The sequence below is a fragment of the Euprymna scolopes genome, chromosome 27 (genome assembly GCF_053919585.1).
Source record: "Euprymna scolopes isolate OS-2025 chromosome 27, ASM5391958v1, whole genome shotgun sequence".
NCBI classification, from domain to species: domain Eukaryota; kingdom Metazoa; phylum Mollusca; class Cephalopoda; order Sepiida; family Sepiolidae; genus Euprymna; species Euprymna scolopes.
In genome coordinates this window covers 70,032,928-70,049,084 of record NC_136508.1, presented here as the reverse complement: position 1 = coordinate 70,049,084, position 16,157 = coordinate 70,032,928, and positions in this window count along the sequence as shown.

The window sequence follows — 16,157 nt, the reverse complement described above, 5'->3', positions numbered from 1 at the left end:
GATTAATTTGTAAGAATGTATTTTCTATTTCGTGTAATTAAAAAGGAGATAGTTGAATTCTCACTTAATTATGGAAATTTTCGATGCGTGTCACATTTCACCCTGATGGTCAATTAATTTCATTGAAGTAGTTTCATTGAAGACATCATGTTTATCATTTTTCTGTTGTAAATATGTATATGCAATTTTTAACCGAAAAGTGAAAAGTAAACGTTATGGAAGAAGCTTTCTTGGAAGGTCATAATAATCAATGTTTATACAGGATGGGCCAAAATAAGGGTCCTATTGTAAAAGTTATTCTAATTTAAAGATAGGGCTCTTATTTTGGCCCACCCTCTATTAAAATTATTAAATCAGTTTGTTTTTGTACTTTGATGAGAATAAAAACTCTATAAAGAAGCATTATCTATTGTTTTAGTTCAATAATAAATTAGGAAATGTTATTAAGTGATTATCTTGTAGAAAGGCAATAAAAAAAAGGAAAATAGTGTAATTTTTTATAATCATCTTCATAGTTCAAATATCTTCATATGAAACCTCATTTCAAAGGATTCCAAGAAAATGAGAAAATAATAAATAAATAATTATATATTTATATAGAACTGGCGACTATCAACGCGACCATTGTAGGTTCAATCCCCAGCTAGGGAAAAGTGCTAGTCTAGCGCTGATTAGTTTTGATACATCGAAACTGTACTGTATGTGGATGACTATATATATATATATATATATATATATATATATATATATATATATATATATATATATAGACTAGACTACCCGTGACCGTTGGGCCAGTATATTATATATTAGCTATGGAATTCATGTATGAGCGTAACACTTGTGATGTAAAGAAAATAGTTTGGTTTTTTTTGACATAACAGAAACATTTTCATGAAAGTATATTAAAATGAAAAATCAAGTACGAATCACTCAAACATGAAAAGAAAAATCCTCCCTAATCGTGTAAAGTTACCTATTTTTCCGAATAATCGCTCCAAAATCGAAAATTAAACATGATTTTCCGACAAATCGAACGCCGACGAAAGTCATTTAGCTGCAAAAACGCATATGAACCTACCGATGAGGAATATAAGAACGAAAAAACCATATTGGAGTAAAAACTTACAATCTAAAAAAAAAAAAATAACTAATAAAACCTGAAGCAAAAAAAAAAAAAACCTAAATAAATAAAATAAAATAAAACTAATATGTAAACAGATTAGTAAATGTGTCAACAAATTCGCCGTTCTCACATAACTATTTTGTATCTAAAAATCTAAACAAAAAATAAAAAAGAAAGAAGGAAGGAAGGAAAAGGGACGGATAGAGGGTAGTAGTAGTAGTAGTAGTAGTAGTAGTAGTAGTAGTAGTCTTGGCTTTACTACAATTGTTCTTATGTTTATCAACGGGTTAGCATTGCTTAGTTGTAAGAAAATGGCGACAGTAGAGTTGTAATAAAGAATATTTGCAACCCCCTCCCACTCTTCACATGTTAAATAATAGTATCGAAATAATTACGTTAATATTTCATTGCGCATTTCAAAATCTGAAAAAAAGCTATTTGTGTTTATTTGTTTACGTTGTTATAAGTTAATCTTTATGCGCGCATGCGCTACCGGATGTCGTAAACCGGAAAGTGGGTTACATCACTCGTTATAAGGTCATTTGAGTTTTATAATTATATAGATGTGTGTAAACTATACGAAATATTTAAGGATAGTTTTAGTTTACGCCTATCATGGCGTCAGTCGAAGATGCCATTTTTTATATGGTCTGAGCCATTCGTTTAATTATTCGTTTATTTGAAAGAATAATTAGCGTTAATATTCTTAGGGAGAGAGAATTACCGAAAATCAATTATTCCGATATTCATTTATTCTTACACTTCATTCGAGTCGCCATTCATTTTGAATGTTAGGTCAAGTGACGGGGCGTTTATTATTGTTTTTATGAAACTTTATAGCAATATGTTGGAATAAATATTGTTATAAAACGAAATAATACGCGGTAGCTTAAAAATAATTATACCTGTAAAGGATAATGCAGATAAGAATAAGCCGACAGGTTATTAGATTTTTCTAATTATAATTTGGTAAATTATAAAATTTTTGATATAATCAAATAAACATTATAAATGTATAATCAAGCTCCGAAAATAAAAAAAATTAAAAATAGTAATCGATACGTACATCGGCTTAAGAGGACTAATTATTAACACTATCACATCAGAATAAGGGTTTTCTCTACTTATATATAAAAGACACTTTGTTTGTATGTGCTTGCGAGAGAGAGAGAAATAGTACCCTATGGACTCCAAAACGACTGAGCCGATTTTTTTAATTTTACACAAAAATACTTTATGTGTCTGGGGGCGTTCTTAGATAGATTATGTATCGAAATGCCTCTGGTAAGAATTGAAAATCAATGATCAATAAAATCCGATTGAAGAAAAAAAAACAGTCCGATTTTGATGTAATACAGCGTAGCATCACAAGTGCATTAGAGAAGTTTTATCACCTTACAAGCAGAAAGGCCCGACGGATACCATCAACAGTAGATTCTTTGCTAAGACAGAAACGCGTTTAAAATGAATGGTTCTCTTTAGAGAATAACCGACCTATGAAACTTGAGTTTTGTATTTTAAACTTTTAATTCGAGCTATTATATAAAATAATTTTATAAAATCAGCAGTAAGTTCTCTACAATGCAATATGGACTAGAATGTGGACTAAGCCCCTGTTGGGAATTATGTCAAATTTTCTCCTGGTGCATCATAATGTGTCCCATACTAAAAGCAGGAAATCAACTGATTTGTTTGAAATATTGGCGATTTCGATGACAATAAAAGTATTGGAAGTGTGAAACATTCGTTGATCCTTATTCAGTCCTGGGCAACGTCGGATTTCCCTGCTGGTAAATTATAATTCAGATAACATGCATTAGATACATTAGCTCTCAGTTTAATCTATAAAAACAATGCGAAGATTAAGGGATTTCATTAAAAAAATTCCATTAATAAGGACAGAGGCATACAAAGTATCATCATATCTTATCGCAATATACATTAACCCATCGCATGGCGGTGCTGTTTGCCTCCTTAAGGTCTTGGTTTGAGCAATGAGGACCCAATCGGCAGTTTTCCCTAAGGTGGTGCATCGTTTGTACCTCTCCATATGGACATAAAGGTGAGGTGTCTAAGCCCCACTTGTGGAGATTGTCATTTGCTTTGCCTCCTTTGGCTCTGGCTCTATTTAGAGTCACCCAGTATTTTCTACCAAGGTTTGAACCCTGGAGGAGTGTTTCTTTTGGGTCTGGTAGGGCTTCATTTTTATTCCTGCTGTTATAGTCTCGCCATCGTTCCATCTTATAGGAGGCAGCTTGCCTGGGATCGATTTCCTCTATATTGATGAAGCTACTGCGAGATTTTACTTTGTCTCACTGACTGGTGGCCAAACAGTGAGTGCCTGTGGTCGTTAGGCTGTTTGTACGGTTCTATTCTGGTGATGACTTCTCGCCTGATATGTGGTGGTGGAATACCAGTTAGGCAGTATAGAGCTGGCAAAGGAGTTGGTCTTAGGGCACCAGTTATGGTCCGGTATGCCTTGTTCAGCTCTACATCAATTTTATGGGCATGGCATGATCTTGCCCATACTGGGGCACAATTCTCCGCTGTGGAATAGCACAGTGCGAGAGCTGTTTGCCTCAGTGTTTTGGGGTCGGCACTCCAATTGCTGGTGGCAAGCTTATTGAGAAGGCTGTTTCGTGATGACAGCTTGCCTTTCAATTTGGTAATGTGTTTTCTAAAAGAGAGTGTTCTGTCCAGAATTACCCCCAGGTAGAATGGGAAGGGTTCATGTGTAAGCATGTTGTCATTCCACATGACTCTTAGTCTCCGATTTGCTTGGTGTTTATTAAGATGAAAGGCGCAAACCTGGGTCTTGTTTGGGTTTGCATTTAAGTACCACTTTTTGTAGTACCTAGAGAGAGTGGCTAGGGCATCAGAGAGTCTTTCTTCTATGATGTCAAAATTATTTGTCTGGGTGGCGATGCATAGGTCATGGGCATATATATATATATATATATATATATATATATATATATATATATATATATATATATATATATATATATATCTTTGTATATTTGGGTATTGTGGTTGGTCGTTAGTGTAGATATTGAATAGGGTTGGAGCCAAAACTGAACCTTGTGGGAGGCCATCGTTTTGGATAAACCATCTACTCTTTTTTCCATCCATCTCAACATGCTTTTCATACTTTGTATATTTTCATGCTTTGTATATTTGAAATATACTCAAATATACAAAGTATGAAAAGCATATAAACATTTCTAAGATGCGATCAAATGCGTGATCGAATCCACTATACGATCGATTATTCATCACCAAATTAAATGTATTTTTTGTAATGGCTCATAGTTATATCTTAATCATTTTTTGGTGTGGAATTCAAAAATTTCAGTTTATTCGTAATCACTTCACTGTGATATTAACTATTAAAAATTCGAATTAATTAAGTTTTACACTGAAACTTGAATACAAGGGAGGTAATATTCAGTGCTTTTCAAATTTTATCTAAATTAAACAGTTTCTATTGTCAGTAAAAGGGAGATAATTCATATATTTTTCAGTCTTTATCTTTAATCAAATATTCTACACAAGTTATTGATTTTTTACTTATAAATTAATAAAAATTCTCTAGCTACTCTAAGCTTACTATGTTATTTTCAATATACAGATGAATCCCGGAATACGACATTTATCCGTTTCAGGTTCGGGATCGAAAGATAAAATTACCGTATAGCGGGGCCTAAGCAAAATTTTATACAGTACATATTAAAAATTAGTAACAAAGTACAGTACAGTATATAATCAAAATAACATTGTAACTAACACCGTAAGGCGGGGAAAATGTCGTAATCTCAAGCCGGAAAACATCGTATTTCACATCGTAACCTGAAAAAAACCGTATCATAGGACAACCGTATGCAGAGATTCTATTGTAGTTAAGTGAGGGTCTCATCAACTTTATATTAAATTAAATAATGATTTAATATGAATACATTGCAAATAAATCAGGATAACTATCGTATTTGAAGAACAAATAAGCGATAGTAGTTTTAGTTCTTATTTACTTGTTTCTCCATGAAAAAACTTGACAAAAAAAAAAAAAAAAAAAAAAACGGGGGCTTCATATGAGGAAAAATAATATTTGAAATAAGTGAATGAAATACAGATATGTGCAATTTACAAATATCAATTGATATCTTCAATTATTTTAATTATTATTTATTTTTACTTGGGAGTCACCACTTATCAAGGTAAGAAGGATAAGGGTTAATGAATATAAGTACAGTATGTAGTAAGAACACATACTACATTTTGATCTTGGCCAAAAGGCCAAGAAAAGGGTATTTATTTGCTCCCCCACCGAGCAAATAAGGCACAAGGCCGATTTTTAATGTGAGGAGTGAAGGGGAAATGAGGACCAACTCCCCAGGGAGTAGGAGAGCTGGATAGTGACAATTGGTCTGAAGGGTTGGTATTTATTTTTCCCCCACCGAGCAAATTAGGCACAAGGCCGATTTTTAATGTGATGAGTGAATGGAGAAATGGGGGCCAACTCACAGGGAAGTATGGAAGCTGGTTAGTGACAATTGGTATGAAGGGTTGCCCCTACATTGACCAAGGTCTTATATGTGGGGTCGCCCCCAAATATGGTCTTTGCTTGCAGTATCTGCCGGAACAGATGGTATTTATTTGCTCCCCCACCGAGCAAATTAGGCACAAGGCCGATTTTTAATGTGAGGAGTGAAGGGAGAAGGAAGGGGAAAAGGGGACCAGCTCCCGAGAGGTGGGAAAGGGGAGCTGGTTAAAGGTCAGACATGTGGGGTTGCCCCCACATCTTGTCTTTGCTAGTCATAGCTAGTCATAGCTTGCAGCATCTGCCGGAACAGATGGTATTTATTTGCTCCCCCACTGAGCAAATTAGGCACAAGGCCGTTTTTAATGTGAGGAGTGAAGGGGAAATGAGGACCAACTCCCCAGGGAGTAGGAGAGCTGGATAGTGACAATTGGTCTGAAGAGTTGGTATTTATTTTTCCCCCACCGAGCAAATTAGACACAAGGCCGATTTTTGATGTGATGAGTGAATGGGGAAATGGGGACCAACTCACAGGGAAGTATGGAAGCTGGATAGTGATTATTGGTATGAGGGGTGACCCTACATTGACCAAGGTCTTATATGTGGGGTTTCCCCCACATATGGTCTTTGCTTGCAGTATCTGCCGGAACAGATTGTATTTATTTGCTTCCCCACTGAGCAAATTAGGCACAAGGCCGTTTTTAATGTGGAGAGAGAGGGAGGGGGAGGGAAAAGGGGACCAGCTCCCGATGGGTGGGAGATGGGAGCTGGATAGTGACAATTGGTATGAAGGGTTGCCCTTACATTGACCAAGGTCTGATATGTGGGGTTACCCCCACATACGGTCTTTGCTTGCAGTACCTGTCGGAACAGATGGTATTTATTTGCTCCCCCACCAAGTAAATTAGGCACAAGGCCGATTTTTAATGTGAGGAGTGAAGGGAGGGGAAGGGAAAAAGGGGACCAGCTCCCGAGAGGTGGGAAATGGGAGCTGGTTAAAGGTCAGACATGTGGGGTTGCCCCCACATCTGGTCTTTGCTAGTCATAGCTAGTCATAGCTTGCAGTATCTGCCGGAACAGATGGTATTTATTTGCTCCCCCACCGAGCAAATTAGGCACAAGGCCGATTTTTAATGTGAGGAGTGAAGGGAGGGAGAAGGGAAAAAGGGGACCAGCTCCCGAGAGGTGGGAAATGGGAGCTGGTTAATGGTCAGGCATGTGGGGTTGCCCCCAGATCTGGTCTTTGCTAGTCATAGCTAGTCATAGCCAGTCATAGCTTGCAGTATCTGCCGGAACAGATGGTATTTATTTGCTCCACCACCGAGCAAATTAGGCACAAGGCCGATTTTTAATGTGAGGAGTGAAGGGAGGGGGAAGGGAAAGGGGGGACCAGCTCCCGAGAGGTGGGAAATGGGAGCTGGTTAATGGTCAGGCATGTGGGGTTGCCCCCACATCTGGTCTTTGCTAGTCATAGCTAGTCATAGCTTGCAGTATCTGCCGGAACAGATGGTATTTATTTGCTCCCCCCACCGAGCAAATTAGGCACAAGGCCAATTTTCAATGTGAGGAGTGAAGGGAGGGGAAGGGAAAAAGGGGACCAGCTCCCGAGAGGTGGGAAATGGGGGCTGGTTTAAGGTCATGGATGTGGGGTTGCCCCCACATCTGGTCTTTGCTAGTCATAGCTAGTCCTAGCCAGTCATAGCTTGCAGCATCTGCCGGAACAGATGGTATTTATTTGCTCCCCCACCGAGCAAATTAGGCACAAGGCCGATTTTTAATGTGAGGAGTGAAGGGAGGGGAAAGGGAAAAGGGGGACCAGCTCCCGAGAGGTGGGAAATGGGAGCTGGTTAATGGTCAGGCATGTGGGGTTGCCCCCACATCTGGTCTTTGCTAGTCATAGCTAGTCATAGCTTGCAGTATCTGCCGGAACAGATGGTATTTATTTGCTCCCCCACCGAGCAAATTAGGCACAAGGCCAATTTTTAATGTGAGGAGTGAAGGAGGGGGAAGGGAAAAAGGGGACCAGCTCCCGAGAGGTGGGAAATGGGAGCTGGTTAAAGGTCAGGCATGTGAGGTTGCCCCCACATCTGGTCTTTGCTTGCAGTATCTGCCGGAACAGATACTACTCTTTGATCTTGGCCCGAAGGCCACAAATGTTATGTTTGGGTTAAGGAATACGGGGTGGTATTCCGGTAATCTCTAATTATCCTTATTAAAGCTAATATTGATATCAAGTCAGTGCAAGAGATTATGACGATCTAAAATCTCGCCTTAAAAATGAAAAACTGTTTTTGAATAACTTTCTTTATAACAATAATGGCATTTGCTGTGGCTCACTTAATGTCATCTGTCAAATTCTTAAATTCTTTAGCATTTAATGTGAAATATGAATCTAAAGTTTAAACTTTTCTGGTGATGTTAAGTTAAGGCAATTATACAGGTTGTCCAAAAAGTCACTGAAGGGTTAAAAAAATCTTTTCATTTTACCAATAATGATTATTTTTTCTCTATTTTACAGATAACATTGTGGAAATTAATTATGAATAAGTATAACACTGAACAACCTACGGAAGTTGTGAAATTCTTTTACCAAAATTAGTGGTTAATTGTTTTCACTCAAACAGCTTATTGACGGGATTTTCATGTTACAGATCGCCCAAGTCACAACACAATTCTCAAACAAACCCCAAACCCTGCAAGAATTGAAGGAAAACACCAGACACAGAAATAAGAGAATTAAATCGCAATCCAGAGATTCTGCAATCTGTCATGTATAATGTTTTGGAAAGAGCACAAATATGTGAAGCTTAAAAACGGCAGCATTTAAAAGACATTTCTTTCATAAATAAAGATTGTTTAATTTTTTTTTAATGAATTGTCCAATGCATTAGTAAGATTATGTTAAAATTAGAGAAAAATATAATAAAAAATAAGGAACTTATTCTAATTCAAAATCCTTCGGTGACTTTTGGGACAGCCTGTATAATCTTGGAAATAAGTGATAATCCAAGGGACCTAATCCAAGAGAATATTTATGATGGAGTAGAATTTCCTAATTTAATTCTGATAAGAAATCTTTAGTCAGTAACGAGTAAAGGACGAGCATTATCATGATGGAAGATGACACCCTTTCTGTTGACTCAACATGGGTCGCAATATCATAGCAAAATACGAATGCTGCTTTTAATAATGTGAAAGAAAATTGTAACAAATAAATCATGGTGTTATCTTTAAGTAATGTCAACATGTACAAAATGTATTGTAATTGTTTAAAATACTCTTTCTACAAACCGCCAAGAAAAAACTTCTGCATCGACCTAATATATCAAATTCATAATCTTCTATAAGAAAATGTAAACCGTGTGATATATCTACTAACGATAAATGTCTAAGCAGTTAATTCACTACACGAGACAGATTTCGTTTACGTCTCTAAATAACAAATCTATTATTATACAAGTTATGAATCCTTACTTATAACTAGCGAGTGGCGTCCGGCCTCGCTCATTCGTAAAATGCGCTTAAATATATTTTAATTCATGCAGATTTTGTAATTTATTGTTACACAGCCAATTCCCTATTGAATATTATATTGTACCTAAAATCCATGTTATGCGTTCAAACGGATGTAAAGAACGCATAACATGGATTTTACCAAGCAAGCTGGATCTAAAAAAACTTTCATATCCTTTTTCTGCAAATCCTTCTACTACAGGACTTCTGATAAATTTATTATTTTGACTTTGACTTTCCATGTCTCACTGACTTTAGCAAATAGGGTGCATACCTTTATAAGTATTTGCTAATATTTTCTCTCCTCTGATGAGATGGTAGACATCGAAACCCTATAGGTTAAGGAGATTAATTTTCTAAAGCATTCTTTGTCTTGCTTAGAATAATAAAAATTCTTTGATATGAAACTCAACCACTTCATTTCATTTCAATGAGAGTTTTTTGAAATTCATTGAATTACAATTTAATATATATATATATATATATATATATATATATATATATATGTATATATGAGTGAGCATATTGAGAAGTGATACACGAATTACCATTAGCATAGAAAGCGATGCTCTTTGTGTAAACAAAGCGAGCTTAGGTATTTCGGACGATGTGAAAACATCGTTAATTCACGACTCGCACAGCAGCCGCTATTAGCGTAATGGCTGTCGTACAGGCGGTCGGGTTTCAATCCTGGCTTGAGGTAGTTGCCTGTCTAGCCGCACTGATGAGCTGTGAAACAGAGAAACAGTACTGTATGTGAATGACTATATATATATATATATATATATATATATATATATATATATATATATATATATATATATATATACGAAACATACTGTCAATATGTAGGTAAACTGAATTAAAGGAATAACTTGTAATTTGGAATAGAGATTTTTGCCATTCATTTATTATATGCTCTGTAATTGCATTGAGCTTCTTAAATAAGGATGAAAAGGAAATATAAGTGGATAAAATACAATTTCCACAGATATATATATATATATATATATATATATATATATATATATATATATATATATAACAGCACACCGCATGGCGTTGCCTAGTTGTAGAATACATTTAAATATGATATTTAAATTTAAATAGATTTCGTATTTATCATGAGGCCAGTTATCTATCGATTATTATATGGTACCCGTCATATATAGTATTGATTTCATGAGCAAGGACATTTTTCTATTTCAGTGTGAATGTAATAATAATAGGTTCTATATACAATATATATGTGTGTGTGTGTGTGTGTGTGTGTGTGTGTGTGTGTGTGTGTGTGTGTGTGTGTGTGTGTGTGTGTACTAGAACTTATACTTGAACACAATATAAAGTTTCGCGAGTGTGGGTTTGAATTATATTTCTTGAGGGCGTGTGGGAATAAAATGGGTAGGAAACACTGATTTAAAGTAGTCACATTGGCTGTTAATGAAAGGAAATTATGATTTTTAAAAATCCGTTCAAAAATCGTAAATTATGAAAATCTGCCAATGTCAAGATTTCCATCTGCTTTTTCATCTCTCTCTCCTACTCTCCTACTCTCCTACTCTACGCCATAGTCCTCCTACATATAGTGTCTGATATTTGACCAGGCTAAATCTTGTTTAACTCTGATGATCTAATGCGAATCATTGTGTCATGATGATTATGATGCGATTGTTCAAACTGTTTCAAGCTTCGCCCTAATACATAAGAGCCATGGCGGATTCTTTTGTGGTGGCAAAAATTCTTCCACTCCTTACAAGAACAATAAATTCAGATTTATATTTAAACTAGCAGCCCGCCCGGTATTTCCCAGTCGTAACATAAGCTTAAATATGATATTTTGATTAATGCAGATGTCGCATTTATTGTTATATTATACTAGCATGGTTGCCCGGCGTTGCCCGGATGTTTGGAGGTGTATGTTAAGTAAAAAAAAAAGTGGTAGTATGAAGGCAGGTTCGAACCCGTACCGCAAAGGAAGAAAAGAACGGGAAAAAAATCTGACGTCTTTGCTGTTACGACCACTGCCAAACCGGAAGTGACTAATGTTTAAATTAAGGCTAGACAATCGAAAGTAGAGGATGACTTTCAAAAATATCGGCGAAAAAAGCGATCCCTTCTGAAGAAAAGTGGCGAGTTGAAGGTGAAGATATTAATGTTTTAAGCCAGTTTTTCGATATTTGTCGTCCAAAGGTCGAACTTCAAAACGATACTGATCTTGTAAAAATCCGTCGTCTCTGTTGAAAGTTTTAGGCAGACATGCAAACATACATACATACATACATACATATATACATTTATATATTCATAGCTCAAATTTTCGAGCCAAACTGATTAAAACGCTTGACCTATCTCTGAATACTCTTTATGTAAAATTTCAAATGTTTACACCAGAAATTGCCTGAGTAATTTGGTAGAGGTCGAAGCAGTCATTTTTTTTTACACTTTGACCCCTATTATACCCCCTTAAAATTTATTGTTTTGGGCTCAAATTGTATTATAAAGTTAGATCCATGTCCAAGGAACCTATATCTAAAATTTCAAATGTTTAGCCATAAAATTGGCGGAGGAGTTTGGTAGAGTTCTGAAAGGTAAAATAGTTGAACTTTGACCCCCTTAACACCCAAATTTTTAGGCGAAAGCCGATCACAAAGATTTTTCCAAATCTCAGTACACTGTATATCAAATTTCGAGTCTGTAGACTGAAAATTGACAGAGTTATTGCTTAGGGAAATGTACACATACAGACACACAGACACACAGATACGTTCACTTTATATATATATATACTAGCATTTCGGCTTGGCGTTGCCCGGGTGTTTGGAGGTGTATGCTGAGCAAAAAAAAAACGGTCAACTTTTTTAGATTTGACTCCTATTATTACCTCTTAACATTTATTGTTTTGGACTCAAATGAAGTTATTAAGTTAGATCCATGTCAAAGGAACCGATATCTAAAATTTAAAATGCGTAGACCCAAAATTGTCGGAGGAGTTTAATGGAGCTCTCAAAGGTCAAATCGTTGAACTTTGACCCTTAAATCGCCAAATTTCTGGCCAAAAACTAATCGCATCGATTTTTCCAAATCTCAATATTCTGTATATAAAATTTCGAGTCTGTAGACTAAAAATTGGCAGAGTTATTGCGTAGGAAAATGTAAACACACACACACACACACACACACGTTCACTTTTATATATATACTAGCATTTCGGCCCGGCGTTGCCCGGGTGTTTCGATGTGTCTGTTGAACAACAAAAAAAAATGTGGAAGTAGGAAGGCAGGCTCGAACCTGTACATACATACATTTATATATTGGTAACTAAAAAGTTTCGACCCAAACCGATGAAAAAGCTTGCTCTACCTCTGAATACCCTTTATGTAAAATTTCAAATATTTAGACCAGAAATTGTCTGAGTAATTTGGTAGAGACCGCAGAGGTCATTTTTTTTTTACTTTGACCCCTTTTTTGACCCCTTAACATTTATTGTTTTGGGCTCAAATAGAGCTATAAAGTAAGAATCCATATCCAAGTAACCTATATCTAAAATCTTAAGTGCGTAGACCCAAAATTGTAGGAGGAGTTTGGTAGAGTTCTCAAAGGTCAAATCGTTGAACTTTGACCCTTTTGATATATATATATATATATATATATATATATATATATATATACCAGTGGTGAAAAAACTGGACTAGAGTGATCAATGTGTAGCCAGAGCAGTATATAGGAAATTTATTACTGTGAGTCCAGAATGAGTTTACATATTGTTTCAGCTAGAGGAAATATCCAACTAGCATCGTCAGAATTCATAGATGGACACCTATGAATTCTGACGATGCTAGTTGGATATTTCCTCTCTTTGAGGATCTTCCTCTAGCTGAAACAATATGTAAACTCATTCTGGACTCACAGTAATAAATTTCATATATATATATATATATATATATATATATATATATATATATATATATATATATATATAGAGAGAGAGAGAGAGAGAGAGAGAGAGAGAGATAGATTGGACCCAATATATAATAATGATTTGAAAAGTTTAAATAAATGACTCGTGCTGCAGTGAATACAATTTCACGAACCATATATAATAAAGTTATACTTTCTTTTTTAAATAAACAGAAGAATGGTTCACCTTTTTTCTTCTTGGCCTTCGGACCAAGATCTTTTTTTCTGTTATCAAAGTGTTGTATCTGTTCTAGCAGATACTGCAATCAAAGTAATATGTGGAGAAACTGGTCCCTCTCCCCTCACTCTTCACACTAAAAAGCGGCCTTGTGCCTAATTTGCTCAGTAGGGAAGCAAATAAATAACTAAATACTGTTGTTCTTGGCCTTCTGGGCTACTCTTAACGAAATTTGTCCCGGTCAATAGAGGGGAAACCCTTTATACTGGAACAATTATCATTTTTGGTTCCAACCAGAGTACTCCTTTTGCCTTTTTTTTTTTTTTTTTGATGGGGGGAGAGAGAGAGCTGGTTTTACCCCACATTAAAAACGACCTTGTGTCACATTTTGCTGTAAATACTAATAGAAAAGTTGTTTTTTTTTATATATAAGTATCACTACACAAAAAAATTGTAGGAGTATTGATACATACAAAGACCAGGGGTGTGAGACAAATCTAAAATGTCCCGTTCGATCACCCGTAAAATATCTGACAACTAAGAAATAACCGAGGATAACTATCGATCCAGTAGATATCTCACTGCTGATGTAATTCTCTATCTATATAAGAGCCAAGTTCACTCAAGGATGGAGTACTGTTGCCACATCTGGGTAGAAAGGACTTATCCTGCCTTGATAGAGTTCAAAATAGACTTCGTAGCCTCGTAGGAGATGTCCTTTTTTCTTCCCTACAATCTCTTTCTCACAGAAGAGATGTAGCGAGTTTGTCTTTGCTTTATCGTTATTTTCATGGCAAGTGCTCGACTGAACTTCAATCTATGGTCCCCCCCTCGCCAAACTTTCACAAGAAACACTTGTCTAGCTGAAAACAATATCAATAATTCCCCCCACTCTTTATCTGTGCCTAAACCTAAACGTAGATTCCATGAACAAAGCTTCTTTCTTGGAACTGCATGCTTTTGGAACTGTCTTCCGTTTTCCTGCTTTACAGTTGACTACAATGTCATTGTCTTCAAGTTTAATGTAAACAAGTCCTTTATAAGCCGTTCTCCTTAAGTTAACAAATTTACTGAATTTCCATTACTGACAATTACTATATTGTCGAATTGACTACTGTACACTCTTTAACCCTTATCCTCGAGTGGCCCCTGGGCCTTGATAAGTGGTGATGCTATTGTAAAAAAAGAGGATATTACTTGCTTAGGACAAAATTTCGCGTGTAGCTCTGACGAAATGGTCGGTGCCTTTCAAGCGAGGTAAGGAGAATAGAAAAGATGCTCATTTGATTATCCTCAACGTTAACGCCATTCACCGTTCTCGGTGAACTGGATAGCAATTGATTATTTATGAAGATGACAACAAGAACATATTTACATCGGACGTCCTAGCAAAGAAACTTTGCTCATGTATTTTTTGTTTAGTTTTCGGAACAGGTAGACAGTAGCTAGAAGAGTGTTTACAGTTGGAAGGGGGGGCTTAGATTGAAACTCAGTCAAGCACCTACCATGAAAATAACTATAGAGCAGGGATAGACTCATAACATTTTCTTTATGAGAAAGAGGGCGTAAGAAGGATAAAGGGGCATCACCTACTAGATTACGAAGCCGGTTTTGTATCCTGTCAAGGCAGAAAAAAGTACTCAATCTTAAGCCGTATTTGGCTTGTATATAAGTAGAGAATTGCATCGGGAATATCACCTGGATATATAGAACTATCCAGGGAATGTGTGGATATATAGGAATCCGTTATGGTTCGTTCTCATTCCTGCTATTTTAACTGATGAGCAAGCCGTTCGCGATATAGATGGAATCTCAGTGTCTGCCGATGTTGTAAGCGAACAGGTGAGGGGAGAAGTAGATTTAGCAAAAATAACTATGAGGCGTGTATACACCCATCAGTTGAGTTAATATATCATTTGATCTCGGTGAGACGTAAAAAGAAATCGAATAAGATGAGGACGCCAGTCATTTGAGAAGAACATTCTGAATGTGCTGATTGGCATTCTTTTGTCTTTGATAACTATGAGGTTTTAAGTTTTCTTCTCTGATAAAGGAAAAAACATTAAATCTAGACAGTATATGGGGATAGGGACAGAACAGGAGACTTCGTTGGTGTGGTCACGTTCAAAGATTGGATGATGAAATCCGGATTGAAACTCCGAACCTAAATCAGATATATCAAATAAACAGTGCATAACACTTTGGCCCTCATCTACAAAGATTTTGGATCATGCAGAGTCTTATTGGCGAGTAATTGAGTAATTGAAGTGAATAATCCGAAAAGGCAAATATGCCGTAAGATATGACTAAAATAAATCAATCTCAAGTTATTAAAATCCAATTTTACTTGCTTCCTCATAGAAAATGCTATAGATTTTTAAGTTGGAAACTTAAGATCCCAAAACACGAGGCATTCTAGAGTGTTCCAATTTAGCAGGATAAATTCTATTCTGAGTGAGAGCAGAACAATGATAAGTTTTATATATATATATATATATATATATATATATATATATGTATATGTGTGTGTGTGTGTGTGTGTGCATATATATTTAATAAATTTCATAGCCAAATAACGTCGCAGCCCACAAGAGCTATGACAGTCAACGAAGCGGAAGTCCAAGACTTGAGTTTCGCCTTTATATTGGCTCATCAGTTAGACAAATCCGAACTCACGGTTCGAAATCCGAGTCTCTTGCATTCGAGGCAAGCACTCTACCAACTGAGAAAATATCGCAAATCATATCGTGTGTGTGTGTTTGTTTTTTTTTGTTGTTGTTTTTTAATGCCAAGAACAACAGAAATTTGTCAATTTATTTGTTAACTAATTTCACGTTTTCAATATA